This window comes from Chelon labrosus (assembly GCF_963514085.1).
Source record: "Chelon labrosus genome assembly, chromosome: 5".
Classification (NCBI taxonomy): Eukaryota; Metazoa; Chordata; class Actinopteri; order Mugiliformes; family Mugilidae; genus Chelon; species Chelon labrosus.
Window position 1 is genome coordinate 11,197,778 of NC_140341.1, and position 6,000 is coordinate 11,203,777.

A 6,000-nucleotide genomic window follows, 5' to 3' on the forward strand; every position below is an offset into this window, starting at 1 on the left:
ACAGGAAATAATGAAGACAACTGCGAGAACGCACACACAGTGTATATATCTTCTACACAGCAGAATCTAGCAGAAGCACAGTTGTTGGCATTACAGTCCTCCGCGATCACCTTGCAATGTCTTTCTTTTTGCTTTCTGCTGGGAGTTTCAGTCATCAGAGTCTATTTATTTTTTTACCTCAGTACAGTTTTGTGAAAGTCACAGAGGACATGGGCCAACAACTGAAAAAGACTGTGTCGTTTTAAGTTCACAGTATTTAAGGACTAGAAGGAAGCACTTAAGTTGGGCAATTAAATAAACTTAGAAACATAAACTTAGAAGTTTTACTTTCAGCACGGAAATGATGGGTTAAAACATGGATAGGCTTAGTATAGCTAATGAGTAATGATTTAAGCATATGCTAACTTAATTAACAGTGGCTAAATATGGTCCCTCTATATTTTGCTAACAGTTACAGGGGTCCCACTTCTATATTTAGATGTAAACTAGTTGTTTTTTTTAACTATATTTGGTTCCTGAATTATACTGATAAACCGGAATTTTCTTAACTTCCGAAGTAAACAGGCACAGCTCGTGGTTAGCAAGTGATACAACACAAAAAGTGGAGTGAGCTTAAAATAAAGGTCAGCAAACCCACCTTCATTCATTCAGTTTACCTGGCACAGCAACTTGAGGGATATCTGGGTGTCACGTTAGCATTTTTGCTATGCGAGAGGCACTGAGCAGTTCAGCTAATGTTTACAGCGTATAACGGACATTTTCCAGAGTATCACCTGTACGTTTTATTAGCTTAAAAGTTGTTGGAACACCTGTCAGCGTCTCACCCAGCTGCGCATGCGTGTGAGGTAGCCTGTGATTGGCAGAGAGATAGAGGACGTTTGGTTTCTTCCGGTTTCTTCCTGCCATAAAGCGGAAATGAAAAAAAGAGGCTAATTCACAGAGCTAACATTCACAGAGCTAACAGCATAGATAGACATATATGTCTATGGCTAACAGCCTCAGGTAGCATCCTAGTATATACAGTCAGTGGTAGCATCTTGATGTCTTCTCGAATTGCCAGAATTCACATTGTCATACTGGCTTGTAAGTATAGTAATGTATTATTTAATATGATGGGTCTGTGCCGCAAATTTGTGGCATATCCTTTCTTGTTTCAGTAACTAATTTTAAATCACCATGGTAACAAATAATAAGCATGGTTAAGCTGCCATGGAAGATGTATAATTTCTTTTATTTTTGAATAATTGGTGTTGAAGTTCGAACTTTTGAATCGTTTAACACTTTTTTATAATTTATTTATTAAGTCAATATTTTGCAGTTTATTGACACACACTATACTGTATGCCTATTTAAACTACAGTATGAATCACATACAGTTTACATTAAGTTATTATAGACTGATATATTGGGTTCAAATTAACATTGTGACTCATAAATAGCAAACACTGAATAAAATTGCTTAGTTCACCTTATCAATTGACATGGTGTAACTGGACAATTGCTGAAAAAAAGTGGTACCGTTTTGGGTTTTATGCACGGCTGAGCTGCGGGTGTAGCAACAATTGCATTTTGCGTTGACACTATTGCTTCAACAGGACTGAAATCACTTTGATTAGCAATTCCAACGTTTTATGTCCATTGACATGGGTGCTAATTAAATTGTCTTGGCATGCCCCAAAACTTTGCTCAGCTAGTGTGACAGTACTCCTTTCTAGATTCTGGACAAACAACTCCTGCATCAACAATGGATATTTATCATTATTTCTAAATCAAAGTTTGCACGAGACTTTTTTCTCATTTATATATATTATCTATGCAAGTTGGCACAACAAGAATGAAATCCAATCTGGCCAATGTTGGAAAGGAAAGTCTAGAATTTATGGTTGCCCATAGTGGATATGCTAGTATTAGGGAAAATGTACTCAGTTGCTGACAAAATTCTGCAATGTTGATTCAAAGATAACATCAACTATTCATATGTCAATGCAAAAAGTAATTTGTGGGTAATTATGTAAATAAATACTATAATATCACACTGCTATGACTTTTATGTTATGTTGGTCATCCTTAATTAATAAAATGCCATAACCCTCTATCCTTTTTTTTTTTTTTTAGTGCCATCATTCTGATGTACAGTAAATGACACACAATCACACGAGAGGAGGAAGGACAAGTCTAACTGAAGGTGTGTCATGTTTTTTAATTTCTAAAACAGAAACCTCAACAGTGCATTGCAGCTTTTTTTCACCCTTTTTCTCCTTAATGAAAAATACCTTTACAGCCACAAAAGCCTGCTATTGTATGATAAGCTGCAAATGCAGAGAGGTGTCTGAAAATCCATTTAGAATTAATAATGCCAAAACCATTCTTGTTAATGAAAAATTGTAATTTATCTGAAGAGGTTCAGAGTCATCTTTGAAATGCGAGATGTCACTGAGCTGGCATAAATACAGGTTTTAATGGATACATTGACAGTGCGGTGGTATTGTTCTTGACAGTAGAAAGTGATGTGAATAGCGTTGCTTGTCATTGTTGTGAAACTATTAATAGATCTGTAATTATGCTGGGCAAATTGTTGATTTTTTTTTTTCCTCTGTGGTATTTGATATGCTCAGCACAATGAGGAGATGAATTAGGACTAATAAACAGGTCTCATGATTCTGTCTCTAATTGGAGGATCATTATATCTCTTCCAGAGAGATGCCCACAGCTAAAGCCTTTAACAGCACTATTTCAAACAGGACACAAAGGCCTTAATGAATACTCCTGTGACTTCACACTATCTCTCACAAAGGGAAGCACATATTCTGTTTTTATCTTATACATAGTTTCCTGTAATTGTTGGATCGAGATGCTAGATCAACCCTTCTTCCCTTGGAAATCATAATAATTATACCGAGGTGGCATTTAAGGTTAAAGAGCTGACGGATCATTTGAAGATGTGTTGGAAACTTAAGCTTCTTTAGTATAACCATGGTGTGTGTGTGAATGGGGTGAATATCGGAAGAAAAATATCAGACATTGTTATAGTGTCGCGTTAAATGCTTTACAATGTCTTTACATGCACACTTATGCATTACCATTACAACACAATAAGGAAAATACATACCAGAAATGTAATGCATGCTCGGGGAATGTGCTCAAATCTCTGGGTGCCATTTGCTCCCATCAGTGTTGCTGATAGAGTCATTAGAGAGCTGCTGCGGCTCGGCTCTGGGGTCTCTTTCCTGTAAATGTCTCTGCTGGATGGGTGAACAACCTTCGCATGGTTCCGCGGCCTCAGAGCACTTCACTATAGCTAATAGGTCATAGCTATAGAGACGGGTGACAAAAGCACGAGTGTTAACAAAGGATAATGTGAGAAAGGTTCACAGTTATCTCAGTTTCACAATTCAAAGTGTTTTCCATTGCATCAAGTGATTTTAAGTGCAAGTCGCATTGGTTTTTTTTTTCTTTCTCTCTCTCTCGACTGCAATGCCTGCAAGGTTTGGGACTTCTGACATTATGACCTCCATGCTAATGGGGGAGCTTCTTCTTTATCTATTAGTGGCTATAACGTGATCACCCTTGGACGGCCGGAAAAACCAAAAGTGCTGAAATCGTCTAAATGATGAGCTGAAGGATCTGCGGGTTTTTGCATATCACACCTCCGCTATGGCTTTAAGAAAAAGGGTGAAAGAGGTCAGCTCAATATGCATATAATTTGGGGTTACATTTGAAGTTTGGGTTTTAAGCTTCTTGATGAAAGACAGCTATGAATAAATGTAATCTTTTCGCTCACATTTGGTCATTTGCTGAGGGCTTGGAAAAAAGCCTTTGTATGCGCTTTCGCTGTTAATATTCTTTATTACTCTTGCTTGAGGTTCATTGTCCTCATAAAACAGTTTAAATGTTTGAGCAATTGCACTTATTTAAGATATTTATTTGCAGAAGTAAAGTTATCACTGGTGTACAGTTAAAAATGTTGTTACTGCCTCGTTTTATGGCGTCAGTTTGTCGTGGATGGATGAATGAACGGGAAAAGTTTAGGCCACGCGGCGTATAGGAACTTATTTGTTGAGCAAGGGAAAAAACAGCGAGACGAGGGCAGACTGTCAAAGGATTGAACGCCATTCATCTGCTAACCTGCTCAAGGTGTGCCTGGTTGATGTCCTCCTCTTTGGTGGGGAACATATGTCCACAGCAGCTGTGCCACCATGAATAGGCAGTGATTGTGTGCTAGCTAACTGCATTCCTGGGAGCCAGGCCAAGTCTGAGTGGAGTGAGCTGTCCCATTTTTGATACCAGCGTTCCACCTGATTTACATGTCTCTTCTTCCACAGAATTGTAGCGGCCATTCACTTGGGCCAAAATAGCACCTGACTTGGAAGATCTAATTTTTCTCAGACCAAAGATGCTGAAGAGGTGATTGTGAGACGTTTTAGATGGAGTGTTAGAAGGCATGTGATGTGAGCAGCTGTGTTACTGTATCCTCCCAGTGACACAGTTTGTAAGAGCTGCAGTACAGGTTCTAGTTGTATGAATGCTGTTGTGATGATGTATGAGGGAGGTTTGATATGTGCTAGATGGTCTGGTGAGGCTATTTCTGTTCAGCATGGGTGAAACTACAGGATAGAAACTGCTGTAGCCACATTTTTAGTGATGAAAAGGTACTGTTGGAAAATAAATACCTCAAAATAAATACCTCTTTCCCCATAACGTAACCCTTAACAAATATTGCCATCCAGCTCAATGTGCCAAACTCAAGCACAGTAATTAACCATGCTAACATGCTGATATTTAGCAGGTATAATGTTCACCACGTTCCCCACCTTTGTTTGGCATAGGAACGTTCTTAAAGCGTGACATATAATACTGCAATTTGTTGACTGCGTAGCTCCAGTTTAGGGTGTTACGCCTTCAAAAGCATTTATACCTGTGCGCTTGAGTGTTTGTATTGTTACGCAGTTGTGCTAGCGACTGGCCCGGTGTGTTGAGTGCCACTCCATACTTCACACAACGGCGGAAGGAACTGAGCGGCCAGTGAGTCATGTGAATGAGGAAAGGCATTTCAGAATCAATCACAATCACAACCATCGCTGGCCGCTGAGTGTAGTTGCATTTCTGGGGAGGTGTGCGTCAGGTTAAGATAAACTAAAATAAGTAAGGGCAGTGCACAAGATAAGAAAACAATGAAGATGAAATAAATACAAAAATAACAATTAAATGCAACGGTAGTTATACGCATGTGGTCTACTGGGAGCAGGCTTGGTTGAACAGCCTCACAGCAGCAGGAAGGAAGGCGCGGGTGAAGCAGTCAGTTGCTGAAGACGCTACCCATTGCTTTTTCATCAGGGTCAATAGATAAAGCTAAACCTATTGCTGCTTTGTTGACGGTAATACAATTAGTTTTGCAGTATTTGATCATAAATTAAGATATTGGACAATTTTTACTTGATGGTAAAAGATGAAAATTCTGTGTTAGAATATCCCTTAAGCTTAATAGTAAAGGGGTATACTCCATAACCGCATTTTTTATTTTTATTTTTTTGTGTGTGTCTGTTGAATTAGCAAGACAATTAACCAATGAGTGCTTTTTCCACCTAGTTCTTCAATGACCTCCAGCCTTATTCAAAACACCTCTCAATACGATCGTTATGACGCCACTGCTATAGAAACCGTCAACATCATACGGTTAAAACAGGATGTTGCATAGACAGGTATCTCATATAGTGAGAGGAATGCCATTACTAAAGCAAGAAACTCACTTAGAACAATTCTAAAAGTCTCCTCTCACCCACAGCTTCGCTGCAGCTGCAAATTCAGTAGAAACATCAATGTCGACCCAATAAAATGGCGAAATAAGCATAAAAGCTGTAAATATAATTTGTTTTACTCACCAGAACTTTTTAGTGTTCTTGGCCTGTCAGCTAAGGGTAGCGTTCATAGTTGCTGGCATGAAAGTGGCGGACACCCCATTTTCCCTGCTGGGTCAGGCTAGGTAGCACCGGGATTTGGTGG